A 19,967-nucleotide genomic window follows, 5' to 3' on the forward strand; every position below is an offset into this window, starting at 1 on the left:
GGAGCAGCCAAGCGCCGACTCTGATTCGCGCACGCCAGACCTTGCTCCGGACGGGCGGTGTCGCGGCCTCGGTGATGGCACGCTCAGGGTGACGGCGGATGCCACGGCGGCAGGGAATGGATCGCGTGGCAGTCCCACTGGGTCGGCAGTGGCAACCAGCACCGGCGGTCCAAGATGGACACACCAATTCGCGCCATCGCCAGACATTGATGCGAGCAACAATTCTCTCTCCAAGGCGACATGCTTCGACGTTTCTCTGCGGAGTCGCCCTTCCGGCACAGCAGGTGGCCGGAACCAGCGTGCACGGTCTCGGCCAACTTCCACATCTGGCACAGTCATCGCCTTGCATGATATTAGTGATGGTGCTACTTCGATGGCAACGACCCATCGGCTACAAGATGCCGTCCACCACAAACATAAAAAGAAAAAAGACTCCACCTTGTTCCTGGCATGCAGGGCGGATGGATTGGTGCGTAGGCGCAATCAGCGAGCTTTGCGCCTTCCACGCTCGCAACTGAACCGTACGCACACGCTGGATCCTCCACTGGTTCCCAAGGATGACTTCGTGGAGATGCCACGGATCATGCCCCTTCCATCGCCACCAGAACCAAACCACAGCCAAGGCAACACTAACAAAGATGTTGAATGTTATATTTGCACGAATGAAAAAACCAAGCACTGCACGAAGTACAACAAATGGTAAAGTAGAGACTTCGGCAACAGCATCACCTCCAACAGTCCAAGGTGAACCAGTGTGACCCCAAATCTCCACAGCTGAACCGGCTTGAGGACCAGCCCATTCTTGAGGCGGTCACCCATTAGACTGGACTTATAACGCTGTTCATACGTTCAAAAAGTCAAACACTTATTATAACCTGTTGTTGTTTATTGTTCCAGATATCGTCTGACCGGACCACTGTTCAAGTTTTTTTTTTCTCTCTCTCGCATCCATGTTTTGTTATGGTACAACCTTGTTAGTGTGACGCACCCGACATCGCCCCATGTAAATAGTTACGTCATATACACACGCTGTACACAACACACACACACACACTCTTAGATGCACTCACGACACAATTATATTTATAACCACGTAGGCACATATCTTTGTAAAAAAGGGGGATGTCATGATATTCAAACACACACATCATGATAGACACACCAACAGACAAATCAGAACACACAACACCACAACCAATGACAGAAAGATATAAAAGCACGGACACGACCCCCGGTGGTCAGTATTAGCTGCAGAGGAGGACCAGGACAGATCTGCTACCAAACACACTCAGGGAGACAGCACGTGCAGAGTATCCAGAACGAACTGTATTATAAGAGTTAAAATAAAATAGAGTTGTACCACATACAACTGTGTTGGCTCATCTGTGCACCAGAGCACCCAACACCACAAAGAGGAAAGAGATGGTGCAAATTGATGGGTTGACTTCAGATAAGGAATAGTACTGATAAAATAGTTGATCTCTTTTGAGCCTGTACTGTGCCCTAATGACATGTATCCTATACCACCCAGGGAATTGAGCGAGGAAATAGTAAAGGCTTCAACTGGAGACTTCCAAATATTCTTGAATATGGCCACTGAGCCAGAGGATTGGAGGGCTTTCATTGTAACAACTCTGTTCAAGAGAGGAGGAAAGGATAAAGGGGGTAAATATGGAAAAGCCAATATCAATAGTGTAAAATATTGGAAATGGTGGTAAATTGGCTCCCTTGTTAATACTATCATTGTTTTCAGGATTTTACTGAGTCTGTGTAGCGGCATGGTAGCACAGTGGTTAGTACTGTTGCTTCACAGTGCCAGGGACCCGTGTTCAATTCCTGGCTTGGGTCACTATCTGTGCGGAGTCTGCACGTTCTCCCTGTGTCTGCGTGGGTTTCCTCCGGGTGCTCCAGTTTCCTCCCACAAGTCCCGAAAGACGTGCTGTTAGGTGAATTGGACATTCTGGATTCGCCCTCAGTGTACCCGAACAGGCGCCGGAATGTGGCGACTAGGGGTTTTCACAGTAACTTAATTGAAGTGTTAATGTAAGCCTACTTGTGACAATAATAAAGATTATTATTATTTCAAACCATTAGACTTTGGCGATAGTAACAGATGCTTGACAGCCTCACTGTGAGACAGGGTTATGTGATAAAAGAGGAACAAGGGCCCTAAAAACACAATAATTCAGGGATCGCCATAATCCCAGGACAATGACAAGATAGATGGTCAAGTGCAGTCAGACAAACTAGCCAGCTTGAAAAACAATCTTAGGTGAATAATGTTAAACTAGCAGACCATCCTCAATGGAAAACAGGTTATTAATCAATTTCTGAACAACAGCAGCATATATAATGTCAGGTAGAGTGTGAATGTTATGGCCCAATTTTAACTCCGTGCAAATTAAAGGATTTCGAGTGAGTTAAAATCGGGCTCAAACCTTTCTTAAGTTGATGAGATTTTATGTCTGGGAATTATGCTTCGTATTCAATTGTACTAATTGTGTTAACTTTCAAAAAGGGGCGGCTTGGCGGCACAGTGGTTAGCACTGCTGCCTCAGTACTGAGGACCCGGGTTCAATCCTGGCCCCGGGTCACTGTCCGTGTGGAGATTGCACATTGTCCCCGTGTCTGCGTGGGTCTCACCCCCACAACCCAAAAGATGTGCAGGGTAGGTGGATTGGCCACGCTGAATTGCATCTTAATTGGGGAAAAACACCCTTTCAAAAGGACTCACAGAATCAGAATTGTTACAGCACAAGAGGAGGCCATTCGACCGATTGTGATTGTGCTATCTCTGAATGAGCAATGCAGCCCTAGTGCCAGTTCTCCACCTTCCCCCCATAAGCCTACGCATTCTTCCTTTTCAGATAATGATCTAATTTCCTCTTAAATGCCTCAATTGAACCTCCCTCCATCACACTCGGGCAGCTCATTCCAGATCTTAACCATTCGCTGCGTGACAATGTCTGCATTGCTTCTGAGGGCGGCATGGTGGCGCAGTGGTTAGCACTGCTGCCTATGGCACTGAGGACCCGGGTTCGACCCCGGCTCCTGGTCACTGTCTGTGTGGGGTTTGCACATTCTCCCTGTGTTTGCGTGGGTTTCATCCCCACAACCCAAAAGATGTGCACGCTAGGTGGATTGGCCACGCTAAATTGCCCCTTAATTGGAAAAAAATAATTGAGTACTCTAAATTTTTTTTGTTTTAAATGTCTGCATTTCCTCTTTTTTCAAATTACCTTAAATCCGTGCCCTCTTGTTCTTGGTCCTTAGACCTAGGGGAATCGTTTTTCCCGATCTACTTTGTCCAGATCCCTCATGATTTTGAATATCTTGATCAATTCTGCTCTTAACCTTCTTTTCACCTCATTCCTAGAACCATTTTCATGGATCTTTTCTGCATTCTCTCTAACACCTTTTTCCTAAAGTGTGGCACCTGGAACAGGACACACATGGCGTGGTTTAACGGGAAATAACAGAGTCCTGTTTTGGGCGTGTTGACCACTGAGGACGAGATACAGACCGTGAGGTTTCGAGAGACTTAACAGCCTCGCCGAGTTAAGCATGGCGAGGCCATACGATCACACCCATAGATTCCAAATGAGGCTGAACCAGTGTGCTGTGCAACGTAGTATTACATTTAATTATAGTCAGCATTTTAATAATGTTAAAGTTCCATTTAGTAATGTTGCTCTCTTTGGTTGGCTCTGAATATGGCGGTCAATATGGTCGCCTTCCTTAATTCTAATTACGTTTGCTCTAGAGTCGCCAGGTATCTTTCGATACAGCCATAAGGTTCAAAACCGAATACTGATCAAAGTCTCGATACACCAGTTAGTTAGTTCAAAGTCAATGCTTATTTATTTACACACACAGTTAAATCTACTCATGCACAAATACTACAGACTAAACTATCACTACTGCTAAAGCCTATACTTAGCTGCGGGTGCCCACTCAGTCAGAGGAACAATGGCCGTTGTTCGGTTCTGAGGCTGCTGGGGTCGAAGTGGTGAAGGGGAAACAGCTAAGGTCGTCCGTCTGGTAGCGAGCGTTGACCTTGGACTTGCTTGCTTCTGGCGCAGCTGGTGGACGGGTCTCTCCTCGGTGAGAGTCCGGGTCCAAGAGAGAGATTCTCTCTTGGGGGATCCTTCTTATACCCAAAGGGACTTCGCGCTCATTTGGGCGGGCCTTGAACTTGGCCCCAATCAATTGGGCCATTTCTTGATCATTCATATTGATCTCGTCCAATAAAGGGGTGGGTGCCCTGATGGCTGGGCGTGTCCTAGGTGACCGTTGGCCTGGTTTGTTCCGGTCTCCTCTGGCGCCGGGGTGTCTGCCTTAGTATTGGTTACTCAAATGTTATTCTTTTGTTCCCGGAGATGGGCCATTAGTATGCTAATAGGCCTACAGTTTTGGTCTTGTCTGGGAGCTGCGGCTTCAATATACAGACAAGCTCTGAACCTGCTTGTTTTCTCAGTATTGTCCATTTTCCCTACAACCTTTGCAAAGTGTCCATTTTGTAATCGGGAAGTGGCCATCCCAAATGGCTACAGTAAATACTGAGACCGCCAAGGGTCTTCGTGGTGATTAGTTTTACCTGTTTTAAACTGTTCATACCTTGTTAATTCCTGGTCTTAATTGTATTATTTAGAAGCTATGTGGATTTTGCTTGAAATGTAACATGTGGAAAGCCAGGGCCAACTCAATTAAATCAAATAAAGGTCACACCACACCAAGGAGTCCCAGGCACTGGAAACTATACAAAAAGAGTGAGTCAAAAACTGACCCTCGTCACAACAGAAGAGTCACCAAAAATCACAGCCTCACTGTTGAAACAACCAAAGACCATTTGACAAGTCCGAGAGAGTTCTCCTGTCCACGGTCAAAACTGGACGGAACATTTGCAGCGACCTGCAAATTATTGCCTGGTTGGTTACGTTTTACACCTTCTAATATTCAATAAGTTCTCCCAAACTACCAAGAATCATCCTACCCTCTCTCGGCTTTCGAATCAACTCCAAAATTCCCGATATTTATTAGAACCGCCGGCCATTGTTTGCGTTTATCATTGGGATACATATAAATATAAAATAAAATCGGACGTTGAAACCTATTTTTTAAATAATTTAGAGTACCCAATAATTTGTTTTCCAATTAAGGGGCAGTCCACCTACCCGGCACATCTTTGGGTTGTGGGGGTGAGACCCACGCAGACACGGGGAGAGTGTGTAAACTCCACACGGACAGTGACCCGGGGCCAGGATTGAACCCGGGTCCTCAGCGGCATAGGCAGCAGTGCTAGCCACTGCGCCACCGTGCTGCCCTCAAACCTATTTTTAAAGCTAGATATCAGAAAGTGTGCAGAGTCTCACGGCGCCGAGGTCCCAGGTTCGACCCCGGCTCTGGGTCACTGTCCGTGTGGAGTTTGCACATTCTCCCCGTGTTTGCGTGGGTTTCGCCCCCATAACCCAAAGATATGCAGGGTAGCTGGATTGGCCACGCTAAACTGCCCCTTAATTGGAAAAAATGAATTGGGTACTCTAAATTTATTTAAAAAAAGGAAGTGTGCAGAGTCTGATGACAACTCCTGGCTTGGATACTGGTGATGGTCCCTTTAAGTGGTGTGTGGGGTTTCTGAGTTGATAAATTGCAGTCCTGAGTCAGCAGATTTTAATCTACGCTCAAGAGGCCAGGCAGAGCTTTGCGTCCAAGAAGGTGAGGTGTGTTGCCGCAGTTTTTGGTTCAAAGTTTTTAACTGAGATGGATGGAGAAACATTCTCAAGCAGGTGCAGGATTTAAAGCAAGTGCATTTTATTGTAAAATGTAAACAAGTAGGGCAGCACGGTGGCGCAGTGGTTAGCACTGCAGTCTCACGGCGCCGAGTCCCAGGTTCGATCCCGACTCTGGGTCACCGTCCGTGTGGAGTTTCCACATTCTCCCTGTGTTTGCATGGGTCTCACCCCCACAACCCAAAGATGTGCAGGGTAGGTGGATTGAACACGCTAAATTGCCCCCTTAATTGGAAAAAATGAATTGGGTGCTCTAAAAATTTTTTTTATGTAAACAAGTGCATCTGGAACTTTTCTTTTATTAAAATAAGTTACATATTTATTCTTTTAAATCCCAGTTTACCCTCCTCCCCATTTTGAATCATTAACTCTTCGCAAGGACCACAAAAAGAGAATTAGAGTCACCCTATCACGTTAAAGGGGTAGTAATCAAATTTTACGTTCCAAGACTAAACCAGTAGTAATTTAAAGTAATTTAAGGGACTGTTGGTAACAGTGCTACAACTGATGAACAAGACCCTGATTGCAGCTAGGAATGGGTTCACGCTTGGCTTGTTAAGTGCAAATACCTGCTGGCAATATGGGTGGTGTAGAGGTTGGCACTGGGCGTTGGACTCTGGCAGAATCCCTCAGCTGTGTGGGAATTTTGTGCAGTCAAATGGAAAGTGCTGGCATTTAAATAGTAATGTCGTCCGGATACCTGAAGGTGGACAGTTTGTTATTTCTGAAATGCAGTCATTGCTCACAGCGAGGACCCAAAAACAGGGGAGCCATAAATGACAAGTTAGTATGTTTTACTGGTGTTGGGTGTGCAGTGGATTATAACTCTAGCCCCAGTGGGGACGAGTCGAGATTGGGATCACCCTCACCCGAGTTCAAGGCCGCCACTTCCCACAGATACCTTATTCTGGGCCTGAGAAAGTGAACCATGTCTCTGCCAAGCATGGGTGACTATTTCGGGTTACAATCTTCTTCCAGATAAACCTGTTAAATAATCTGTTGACCAAGTTATAACCACCTGGATATTATAAGGGTGCAAACGTCTCTCTTCAAAAATTGTATCCTCACACTTTCATAAAACTCCTCCTTGATTTGTCAGTATTATTCATTGTTATTTAATTGTCAAAACGGTTGTATTGTATCCACGCTGTGAGACTGATGGCTGGTCATCATATACTTATAGAGCATGATTTAATGGAAAAATTAAGTGTAATTTTGGGTGCGATTGGCGGGTGTTTTTCGATGGCCATGTTGGTGAGATCGCGGCCCGTATTTAACGACACTTAGTGCCGGAAATGAGCCCCCACGAGCTTCTCACCATTACTGGCTGTCTCGCTATCTGATTTGCCAGACTGGTGCCTTAGCACCTCATCGCTAACAAGAGGGAACTTCTTTTAAATGCTCCCTGACCACTAAAGCCCAGTCAACACACAAGCACGGCAGCGCGCAGCCCTGCTCCTCGCTTTGGCGATGCCGAACTGGCCAGGCTTCTCGACGCAATCCCCCCGAGGGGGTTGGAGGAGCAGCAGCAGGGTCACCAATACCGGCTGGGGGGCAGCAGCAGCGACTGTCAATGTGGGTAGCATGACCAGGAGGACCAGCATCCAATGTCAGAAAAAGACCAACAAACTCCACCAAGCTGCAAGGGAAGTTACCGCCTCTCTCCTGGCATCGACAGAGACCCAGGTTTGATTCCCCGCTGGGTCACTGTCTGTGCGGAGCCTGCACATTCTCCCTGTGTCTGCGTGGGTTTCCTCCGGGCGCTCAGGTTTCCTCCCACAAGTCCCAAAAGACGTGCTGTTAGGTGAATTGGACATTCTGGATTCGCCCTCAGTGTACCCGAACGGGCGCCGGAGTGTGGCGACTAGGGGCTTTTCACAGTAACTTCATTGCAGTGCTAATGTAAGCCTACTTGTGACAATAAAGATTAATATTATTATTTGACGGGCGTGCTATAATTCTTGCTTTCCGGTTCAGCTCAGGGAGGTGGTGACACTCTGCTTCTGTTCTCTCCCTATCTTCTACTTTATGGGCGGCACGGTAGCACCGTGGTTAGCACTGTTGCTTCACGGTGCCAGGTTCCCAGGTTCGATTCCCGGCTTGGGTCACTGTCTCTGCGGAGTCTGCACGTTCTCCCCGTGTCTGCGTGGGTTTCCTCCGGGTGCTCCGGTTTCCTCCCACAAATCCCGAAAGACGTGCTTTTTGGGTGAATTGGACATTCTGAATTCTCCCCCTGTGTACCCAAACAGGTGGCGGAGTGTGGCGACTAGGGGATTTTCACAGTAACTTCATTGCAGTGTTAATGTAAGCCTAATTTTTAAAGTAAATTTAGAGTACCCAATTCATTTTTTCCAATTAAGGGGCAATTTAGCGTGGCCAATCCACCTACCCTGCACATCTTTGGGTTGTGGGGGCGAAACCCACGCAAACACGGGGAAAATGTGCAAACTCCTCACGGACAGTGATCCGGAGCCGGGATCGAACCTGGGACCTCAGCGCTGTGAGGTCGAAGTGCTAACCACACTGTAAGCCTATTTGTGACAATAATAAATATAATTATTACTTCCCTGTGGACAGCAGGCTTTGCAAACTTCACTTTCAAACTCGGTGCGTGCCTTGCTCACTGAGAGCTGCTGTTTATTAACCCTTTCCAAGCCACAACCCACAGCATGATCAATGGTGTTATTGTTGGTTGGCACTGCTGCCTCGCAACGCTGAGGACCCGGGTTCGATACCGGCCCCGGGTCACTGTCCGCGTGGAGTTTGGACATTCTCCCTGTGTCTGCGTGGGTTTCACCCCCACAACCCAAAGATGTGCAGGGTAGGCGGACTGGCTACGCTAAATTGTCCCTTTATTGGAAAAAAATAATTGGGTACTCTAAATTTATATTTTAAAATAATGTTATTGTTTCTTGATTGGCCTGAATGAGGTGAGGCTGTTTCTCAATTGGCTGAAGGGGTACATGATCAATCTGCGATTGGCCTAGACGTGTCTGATCAGTTTCTAATCGGTTCCCCCGAGGGTGGTGTTCATCAATGATACCATTTCCCATAGTCCTCTGACTGGCCCTCCTAAGGCGTCAATCACTTGTGGCACCGTCTCACATTAAAGTTTGTTCCTGTCACCTCCTGCTAAAACCAAAGGATGTTTTATGCCATCTTCCTTGCTCATTGTTTAGAGTAGAGGATATATGTTATCTTATCCTTTTGACTGGTGCATTGAGCGCGTCACCTTGGGACTTGCTAATTGCTGCAGGCTCCTCATTAAATCTAATCCCTGTCAGTGACTGCTTTCGAGGCCCTGTCCTTTATCTGTAGGTGGTGGGGCTTGAACTGAGCCACTTCAAAGTTAGAACAATGAACAATGTTGCTTACAATTTAGAACAAAGAATAAAGTGGTAAAGTTGCTGACAACTTAAAACTATGTTTATCTAATACAGAATCCTGCAAGATACTAACACAGAAAGTTGCAATGCAAGTTACACCTATAACTGTACAGTGAGTATACAATACGAGTGTTTAGCAATAGTCACTGTTCAAAATGTGACATTCTAAACCGGTCTCCTTATAGATTTAGCTGATGCATAGTATTGAGTATTAAAGACCTAAAGCATTGTACTATTAATTTTTTTACTGTTTCCAATTAAGGGGCAATTTACCGTGGCCAGTCCACCTACCCTGCACATCTTTTGGGTTGCGGGGGTGAAACCCTCGCAGACACGGGGAGAATGTGCAAACTCCACACGGTCAGTGACCCGGGTCCGGGATCGAACCTGGGTCCTCGGCGCCGTGAGGCAGCAGTGCAGAATTGTACTATTACAACTAATCACGTACCATCACAAAGTTTTTTAAAAATACATTTAGAGTACCCAATTCATTTTTTCCAATTAAGGGGCAATTTAACGTGGCCAATCCACCTACCCTGCACATCTTTTTGGGTTGTGGGGGCGAAACCCACGCAAACACAGTGAGAATGTGCAAACTCCACACGGACAGTGACCCAGAGCCGGGATCGAACCTGGGACCTCGGAGCCGTGAGGTCAAGGCTGCCCTGACCAACCTGGTTTGACCAATCGACATGTAGATTAAAATCCCCCATGATAACCGCCGTATCATTTTTACACGCATCAGTTGATTTTGGCGTGGAGGCCCGGAGAATCCCGCCCCAAGTCTCTGTAATGGCCACTAAATCATACTCATTTGCGATGATTTGTGCCGTCAACTCATTTACCTTGTTTTGACTGCACACTGGGCTAAAACACTGGCTTGTTAAGCAAATCAAGGCCAGCAGCACGGTTCAATTCCCATATCAGCCTCCCCGAACAGGCGCTGGAATGTGGTGACTAGGGGCTTTTCACGGTAACTTCATTGAAGCCTACTTGTGACAATAAGCGATTATTATTATTGGACAGCACGGTAGCATTGTGGATAGCACAATTGCTCACAGCTCCAGGGTCCCAGGTTCGATTCCGGCTTGGGTCACTGTCTGTGCGGAGTCTGCACATCCTCCCCGTGTGTGCGTGGGTTTCCTCCGGGTGCTCCGGTTTCCTCCCACAGTCCAAAGATGTGCAGGTCAGGTGGATTGGCCGTGATAAATTGCCCTTAGTGTCCAAAACTGCCCTTAGTGTTGGGTGGGGTTACTGGGTTATGGGGATAGGGTGGAGGTGTGGACTTGGGTAGGGTGCTCTTTCCAAGAGCCGGTGCAGACTCGATAGGCCGAATGGCCTCCTTTTGCACTGTAACTTCTATGATAATCTATGAATGGAAGGAGCATTCAAGTAAAGTGCCAATATGCTAGGTTTTTTCACCTTCTTCTTGAATCCTAACACCTCCATTAAAAACATCTGAGTTCTTCTACCCTTTAACTTTTTTCATAATTTTCCCAGTAATTGAACCCTCCTCCCACATGCTAACCTGATGCTTTGCTTCTCATTAACTATTATTTTTCCCACAGTTGTGCCCATACTATCCCTCGCGCCCCCCCACCCACCCACCACCATTTGCTAAAGTCCTTGAGACCACCCTATGTATCCTTTCCGTTTGATCACTGGGTCCCAGATCGGTTCAGATGGAGAGTGCCCCAGCGGTATAGGCCCCTCCTGTCCCAATACTGATGCCAGTGCCCCATGATATGGAACCGCTCTTTCCCGCACCCCTCCTTTGGCCACGTGTTTACTTCTCTAATTTTCTCATCCCTGTGCCAATTTGCACGTGGCTCGTGTAGTAATCCAGCGATTATGACCCTTTAGACCTGTTCTTTAATTTAGTTCCCAGTGCCTGATAATCCCCCAACAGGTTCTCTTTTCTAGTCTTGCCGATGTTGTTTGTCCCAACGTGGACAACAACAACTGGATCCACGCCTCTCACTCCAATATCCTTTCAAGACGGTCAGAGATGTCCCTCACCCTGGCACCGGGCAGGCAACATTCCATACAGGACTCTCGATGCTGCTTACAAAGGAGGCCGTCTATCCCCTAATTATAGAATCCCCGACAACTAACACTTGTCTTTTTGCTCCCCTGCATGAATGTCGTCCTGCAACATGGTGCAGTGGTCGGCTAACTCATCCTCCCGACAGCCCTTTTCCTCATCCACACAGGGACCAAGTACCTCATAGCTGTTGGACAAGATCAAGAGTTGAGATTCCTCTGTTCCTGAATTCCTCTGTTACTGAAACATATAAAATTATGAAGGGAATAGATAGGATAGATGCGGGCAGGTTGTTTCCACTGGTCGGGGAAAGCAGAACTAGGGGGCATAGCCTCAAAATAAGGGGAATAGATTTAGGACCGAGTTTAGGAGGAACTTCTTCACCCAAAGGGTTGTGAATCTCTGGAATTCCTTGCCCAGTGAAGCAGTTGAGGCTCCTTCTTTAAACGTTTTTAAGAAAAAGATAGATACCTTTCTAAAGAATAAAGGGATTTGGGGATATGGTGTACGGGCCGGAGAGTGGAGCTGAGTCCACAAAGATCAGCCATGATCTCATTGAATGGTGGAGCAGGCTCGAGGGGCCAGATGGCCTACTCCTGTTCCTAGTCCTTATGTTCTTATGTAATTCAGGATCCCTCTACCTGCCTCACTTGCAGTCACAGCCTGCTGTCCCTGACCACTGACTGACTTTGAGGCACTTAATCTACGGGGTGTGACCGCCTCCTGAAGCAAAGCGTCCGGGTAACTCTCCCCCCTCCCAGATGTGCCGCAGTGTCTGAAGCTCAGATTCCAGCTCACCAAATCTGAGCCTACGTTCCTCAAGCAACCAACACTTACTGCAGCAGATGTGGTCACTGCAGTTCGCAAGGTGATCTATCAGCTCCCACATCATGCAGCAACAGCACATTACGGCTCATCTAACACAAAGACTTGTGGAGACAGCAACTCTGGTTAAAGATGGCCTTTTCCAAGCCTGGCCAACGTATGTGGGAGAGCAATCTGGGGCAGGTTCCAGATTAACTCTGTTTAATTTAGACTGTCATTGTTCTTAGCTTGGTACTTACACAATTTTCAAAAGGCTGACAGCCCCACCTTGGCTGGACATGATCCAATCATTACTGTTATAGATTACATACATTGACCAATGCATTCTCAGATGCATTTACAGATGCATCATAGAAAACACCCTATCGGGCTGCATCACAGCCTGGTATGGCAACATCTTGGCCCAAGACCGCAAGAAACTTCAGAGAGTCGTGAACACCGCTCAGTCCATCACATGAACCTGCCTCCCATCCATTGACTCCATCTGTACCTCCCGCTGCCTGGGGAAAGCGGGCAGCATAATCAAAGACCCCTCCCACCCGGCTTACTCACTCTTCCAACTTCTTCCATCGGGCGGGATATACAGAAGTCTGACAACACGCACGAACAGACTCAAAAACAGCTTCATCCCCGTTGTTACCAGACTCCTAAACGACCTTCTTATGGACTGACCTCATTAATACTACACCCTGTATGCTTCACCCGATGCCGGTGTTTATGTATTTACATTGTGGACCTTGTGTTGCCTTATTATGTATTTTCTTTTCTTTTCTTCTCATGTACTTAATGATCTGTTAGAGCTGCTCGCAGAAAAATACTTTTCACTGTACCTCGGTACACGTGACAATAAACAAAATCCAATCCAATCTAAAGGACTTCGGCCACTAGGCAGCTAGCGGCTGTGTGATCGGCTCATGGGCCTTTAAGACCTTTCTCATGACCTTCTGATGTTTTTTCAGACCCCGTAAATGCTTTGTATATCTAATCCTTCCTGCCTCAGCCTGGTTCCTAACTGGAGCTATTGTCTATATTCATCAAGGTTGTCTGGGCTGCTGATAAGAAATGTTTTCTGCTGACCAGATTGTATCATATGTGACTCCTCTTCCCTGAAGAATGTGGCTAACTTTAGTTAACTACACCCCATTGTAGGGCAGCACGGTGGCACAGTGGTTAGCATTATAGGAAGGACGTGGAGGCTTTGGAGCGGGTGCAGAGGAGATTTACCAGGATGTTGCCTGGTATGGAGGGAAAATCTTATGAGGAAAGGCTGATGGACTTGAGGTTGTTTTCGTTGGAGAGAAGAAGGTTAAGAGGAGACTTAATAGAGGCATACAAAATGATCAGGGGGTTGGATAGGGTGGACAGTGAGAGCCTTCTCCCACGGATGGAAATGGCTGGCACGAGGGGACATAACTTTAAACTGAGGGGTAATAGATATAGGACAGAGGTCAGAGGTAGGTTCTTTACGCAAAGAGTAGTGAGGCCGTGGAATGCCCTACCTGCAACAGTAGTGAACTCGCCAACATTGAGGGCATTTAAAAGTTTATTGGATAAACATATGGATGATAATGGCATAGTGTAGGTTAGATGGCTTTTGTTTCGGTGCAACATCGTGGGCCGAAGGGCCTGTACTGCGCTGTATTGTTCTATGTTCTATGTTCTATGTTCTATTGCTGCCTATGGCGCTGAGGACCCGGGTTCGAATCCCGGCCCTGGATCACTGTCCGTGTGGAGTTTGCACATTCTCTCTGTGTCTGCGTGGGTTTCACCCCCACAACCCAAAAGATGTGCAGGCTAGGTGGATTGGCCATGCTAAATTGCCTCTTAATTGGAAAAAAAAGTAACCGGGTACTCTAAATTTATTTTAAAAATCTACGTCCCATTGTGCCTATACTGCAATGCTTTAAGATTGTATGTTTAATTGTTAATAATTGCTACAAGTACCTACACTTGGGGAATACATTTTCTATTGTTTATTTCATAGCCTTTGTCTAATAAACTAACCTCAGTATGTACCAAATCACTTCATGCTGTCATATTCATCCTTGCTATTATATCTATACTCTTTGTCCTAACTATTTTGATCTATACTTGATCTATGCCCTGATCCTCCCTTCAGTTTGTCTAGCTTCCCCCTAAGAAAAAATCCCCCGTTGCCACTAACTCCTCTTCTTATGGGGAAATGAAGCAATATCTTTCCTCCAAGGGCTTCAGCCACATGACGATTTTAGTTTCAATGGTTCCACTCCCCTTTTTTCTGCAAACTACCCTGTAAGGTTCGCGGGTCAAAAGAGTCTTTTTTTTCTTTGGCGGCAATTTAATGGGGGGAAAAAAGAGGCCGGTGCCGAGCGCTTTTAACGGAGCGTTTGCCGGCGCTTGCAGCACCGAGACCGTCCCCGCTATTGAATCTTGTAGCCCGTCCTTAAAGTTATAAGGCCATGCGCGAAGTGGACAGGGCAAGCCCTCAAACCATCTCATTGCTAGGTCCAAAAGCCAATTCAAATTCAAAATAAAGCCAATTAATGGGCGGGATTCTCTGCCCCCCCCCCGAAGGGTCGGAGAATCCCCGGGGGGAGGCGCGAATCCCGCCCTACCGCCCCGACGCTGGCTGCCCTATTCTTCGGCGCAGTTTTTCAGGCGGCGGAATCACACCAGCTGTTCCGTTCATGCGCGAACTCGCGCCAGCCCTTCATCACCGGCTGGAGCGGCGCCAGCCCCTCTGGTGTCCACCTAGCCTCCTAGAAAGGTAAGAATTCATCACCTTGGGGGGCCGTTGACGCCGGAGCCGTTGGCGCCGGCTTTCCCGCCAGTGTGGGGTCTTAGGCCCCAGACGGGAGTATCCCGTCCAAGGTCTCCACAAGAGAGAGACACAAGATCCAAGCTGACAAAAAAAGGCATTGCACCTCATTCTGGGTTCGATCTGACTCTTGGTCTTAGCCAAAAGGCTGGGAAGTGACAACAACCCCGCTATTAAGCGGGATTTTTGGGCCTCGGCGCGAAGGCCCCTGCCGGAGCCAAACTTACCTTCTTTTCCTGCACTGAGGAAACTCACCGACCCCCGGATCCCCCCAATGCCTCAACTTACCGATTAGGGAATCCTTGAGCTCTCCTCACCCCACCTCATAAGGGCAGGGCACCCCGGGCCCAATCCCTTGCATGGACAAGATGCCACCTGGGTACCTTGGCACTGCCAGGTATCACATTCTCCCCGTGTCTGCGTGGGTCTCACCCCCACAACCCAAAGATGTGCAGGGTAGATGAATTAGCCACGCTAAATTGCCCCTTAATTGGAAAAACAAGAATTGGGTACTCTAAACAATTTTTTTAAGCACTGCCAGGAGGTACCACTCGCCCAGAGCCTGACCACCCAGAGCCTCCAATCGCTGGCGCTGGGAAGCAACAGAATAACAGAATATTTGGTCTGTAATTTCTGCAAAAACAATTTTAAAATAAAATGCATTTTGAGCATCCAATTATTTTTTCCCAATTAAGGGGCAATGTAGTGTGGCCAGACTACCTACCCTGAACATCTTTGGGTTGTGGGGGTTCTGGGGGTGAAACCCATGCAGACACGGGGAGAATGGGTTGCAAAAACGAATTTAGCACACATTGATAAAATCTACAATGTCTGCTGGTCATGCTGAAGGTCAACATTTCAAGCGGGCAGTTTTCTCAGCTATCACTAATCCAGCTAGTTAACTACCTTACGTTAGAGCTCCCCTTCAATAGCTCAGCTGTGGTAGAGCGGAGGACTGTAGATAACTAACACTACCTTACATTAGACAAACCTGGGAAATGTATATTTTGTTCCTTGTTTTTCTGAAACAGTGGAATGCACTCAAGCAGGCAGAGAACTTGGGATTGTGTCTCATCATAAAATGCAGCAGTTCTGGCTCTGCTCAATGCCCCCATTACTGCCCCGGAGGGTCACTGTAGATTAGGGGCACGTGTCCCAGAATGCTATTTAACCCCCCTCCCCACAACATTCTGACTCATATCACGACTTGCCAGCACTGAGCCATGCTCGGTCGACTCTATACCTAGGTCACACCAGCATAATATGGCCACGTGACACTGTGACATCCAGAACCGCAATGTTAAAAAGAGGTTGGGAAGAAGAAAACTGGTGTTTAAAAACCACCTTTGTTAACGGCACTGTGGGTGTTCCTACACTACATGGACTGTAGCGGTTTAAGAAGGCAGCTCACCACCATCCTCCCGAGAGCAATTAGGGGTAGGCATTAAATGCTGACCCAAATGCCAGTAACGCCTACACCCCTTGAACAAATAAATAAGTAAGAGTGGAAAAATACTTTTTCTCCCGAGAAATATGGGTTGCCCCAAGGGAATGCATTCAGGTACATGCAATTGAGGGCATTTGCGAGGCAGCAGGTGAGGGAATTCCCGCAGCTCCCGACACAAGAGGTGCAGGACAGAGTCATCTCAAAGAAATGGGTGGGGGACGGTAAGGTGTCGGATATATATAGGGAATTGAGAGACGAAGGGGAGACTATGATGGACGAACTAAAAGGGAAATGGGAAGAAGAGCTAGGGGAGGAGATTGAGGAGGGGATGTGGGCAGATGCCCTAAACAGGGTAAACTCGTCGTCCTCGTGCGCCAGGCTAAGCCTGATTCAGTTTAAGGTATTACACAGGGCACATATGACTGGAACACGGCTCAGTAAATTTTTTGGGGTGGAGGATAGGTGTGCGAGGTGCTCGAGAAGCCCAGCGAATCATACCCATATGTTTTGGTCATGCCCGGCACTACAGGGGTTTTGGATGGGGGTGACAAAGGTGCTTTCGAAAGTAGTAGGAGTCCGGGTCGAACCAAGCTGGGGGTTGGCTATATTTGGGGTTGCACAAGAGCCGGGAGTGCAGGAGGCGAAAGAGGCCAATGTTTTGGCCTTTGCGTCCCTAGTAGCCCGGCGCAGAATATTGCTAATGTGGAAAGAAGCCAAGCCCCCGGGGGTGGAGACCTGGATAAATGATATGGCGGGGTTCATAAAGTTAGAGCGGATTAAGTTCGTCCTAAGGGGGTCGGCTCAAGGGTTTACAAGGCGGTGGCAACCGTTCGTCGAATATCTTGCGGAAAGATAGATAGGGGAGAACAAAGAAGGCAGCAGCAGCAGCCCAGAACTTGGGGGGTGGGGGGTGGGGGGGGGGGGGGGGGGGTGGCCTGAGACAAGACAGTTGCCAATTAGGGCTAGTTTTTATTTTTGTTATTTAATATTTATTTATTTGTTGTTTTCTTTTGTTCTTGTTTAAATAAAAAAGGTCATTATTATCTGTATTGTTATAATGTTGTGTAAAGGATGCACAATGTACTGTGTTGGTTGACCAAAAATTTTCAATAAAATATTATTTAAAAAAAAAAAGAAAAATACTTTTTCTCTCTGATTTGTTTTGCGCAGTGGCAGTTATATAAACAAATGATCTTACTATTTTGTAGGTGTGTGGAGCCAACAATGAGCCAGAGGTACTTTGAGGAAGAGCGTTCTCGTGCAATGAGTGGTTTGGATTTAGAATACTGATATTGTGGCGGATATAGATTTAATCATAGTCTTCCAAAGGGAACTGGATAAATATCTGGAGAAACAAATTGCGGTGATTTGGGGAAAGAATGAACAAGAGAAATAGGAGCAGGCACAGACCCTTTGTGCCTGTCACTCAGTGAGTTTATGGCATGTTTTCCTGCACCATCCTCATACCCTTGGATGTTTTTAATATGTAGAAATTTATCGTTTTCATTTTTCTTTGAAAAATATTTTATTGGCGGTATTTTCAAATATACACAGAACAGAAACAACAACAGCAACCAAACACAATTTTGAAAAAAAATTTAGAGTACCCAATTATTATTTTTTTCCAATTAAGGGGCAATTTTGCGTGGCCAATCCACCTACCCTGCACATCTTTTGGGTTGTGGGGGTGAGATACAGGGAGAATGTGCAAACTCCACACGGGCAGTGACCCAGGGCCGGGATTCGAACCTGGGTCCTCAGCACTGTAGCCCCAGTGCTAACCACTGTGCCACGTGCTGCTCCCAGCCAGACACAATTAACATTAGTCCCACATACCGCTCCCTCCACCCCCTCTCCTTTTACACCCAGTTCCCCTACCTAAAACCCTGCTGACATATTAATGTCCCTTAAAGCAGTTTTTTACCGAACCTTTTTTGCCTGGGACTCATTTTTACCAACCGTCTGACTTCGCGACCCACGCCGGCCGACCTTCACCACCCACGCTGGTCAACCTTCGGCAACCACGCTGGCCGACCTTCGCGACCCACACCAGCCGACCTTCACCACCCACGCTGGTCAACCTTCGGCAACCACGCCGTCCAACCTTCACCACCCACGCCCGCCAACCTTCGCCGCCTCCGGGTGACGAGGTTAACCAAGTTTGGAGAAAAGCCGCTAATGGCAGCAATGCCAAGGATGAAGGCATGGGCATTTGGCGAGCAAAGAAATGCACGGAATGAGGGAGTGCAGAATCTTGGCCAACAAACCAAGATTCGTGAAGAGTGCTATCAGTGTGGGGGAAATCACCCCCAGGAGAAGTGTAGGTTCAAGGAAGCTGTGTGTTATGTCTGTGGCAGAAAAGAGACATATGAGAGGGGCAGCACAGTGGCACAATGGTTAGCCCTGCTGCCTCACAGCACCGAGGTCCCAGGTTCAATCCTGGCTCTGGGTCACTGTCCGTGTGGAGTTTGCACATTCTCCCCGTGTTTGCGTGGGTTTTGCCCCCACAACCCAAAGATGTGCAGGGCAGGTGGATTGGCCATGCTAAATTGCCCCTTAATTGGAAAAAATGAATTGGGTACTCTAAATTTAAAAAAAAGAAAAGGGACATATGGGAAGATCAAGCAGGGCCTGACACCGCTAGCAGGGCCAAGATTCCAGCATTGAAAGTATTTCTGAAGTGGAACCAAATGTATATGAGTTGAATAATATTAAGATGGGAACAGTAGCCCCTATCTCAATAATACCGATGGTCAACAGCTGTCTAGTCAAAACAGAGGTAGATACAGGAGTCTCCGCCATAGTAGAGGTAAAGCAAATTTATCGATACCTTCAGGGAGTTACCCAATCCCTGAGATTAGAAATCACGACCATCAAGCTGGCTACGTATATGGGAGAAGCTGTACAGATCTTGGTAAAACAACAACACATATACGTTACAGGCAGTAATCTGCCCAACTTCCCTGAATTGTAGTTCCGGGCCAAGGACCAAGTTTGATGGGCCGAGATTGGGTTCAAGAAATTGATCTAAATTGGCTAGAAATTTTTAACGTTATCGAAGGGGGCCTACGTGAAGGCCCATGAAGGTACCAGAAGGTAATTCAAGAAGAATTGGGCTTAAAAACCAAAGTTCATGTGTATCTGGGGGCTACACCAAAATTCTACAAAGCCAGACCTGTGCCTTATTCATTGCATGAGAAGGTGGCGACCGCACCTAGACAATTAGAGGATTAGGGTATCATAAAGTCCGTGCAATTTACAGAGTGGGCAGCTCCCATTGTGCCAGTAGTCAAGCTGGATAGCACCATAATAATGTGCGGAGGCTACAAAGTAGCAATAAACCAGGCAGCAAAATTATACATGTACCCTATACCTAAATTGGTCGCAAAGCTGGCTGGGGGTCTAACATACGCCAAGTTAGACATGAGTCAAGTGTACCAGCAGCTAGAGCTGGATGACACTTCCAGGGGCTTTGCCACTGTTAATATACATCAAGGGCCTGCACCAGATTGCCATTTGGAGTCTTGTCTGCTTGTGTAATTTTTCAATGCACAATAATAATATAATAATAATAACCTTTTATTGTCACAAGTATGAAATTACTGTGAAAAGCCCCTACGGTGCCTGTTCGGGTAAGCTGGTACAGGAATTGAACCCACGCTACTGGCCTTGTTTTGCA

The 19,967-nt window shown here is 47.2% G+C and overlaps 1 protein-coding gene across 1 annotated transcript in view; it reads left to right on the top strand.

Moving 5' to 3' along the window:
- Positions 1-9,234: 9,234 nt before the first annotated feature.
- The window catches only part of LOC140393687 (uncharacterized), a 114,582-nt gene continuing 103,849 nt past the window's right edge, over positions 9,235-19,967 (top strand). Inside the window, exon 1 of the mRNA XM_072479978.1 lies at positions 9,235-9,287. The gene's annotated coding sequence lies outside the window, so the exon portion shown is untranslated. The remainder of the gene's footprint in view (positions 9,288-19,967) is intronic.

Source organism: Scyliorhinus torazame, chromosome 17, assembly GCF_047496885.1.
Source record: "Scyliorhinus torazame isolate Kashiwa2021f chromosome 17, sScyTor2.1, whole genome shotgun sequence".
In the NCBI taxonomy this organism is placed as follows: Eukaryota; Metazoa; Chordata; class Chondrichthyes; order Carcharhiniformes; family Scyliorhinidae; genus Scyliorhinus; species Scyliorhinus torazame.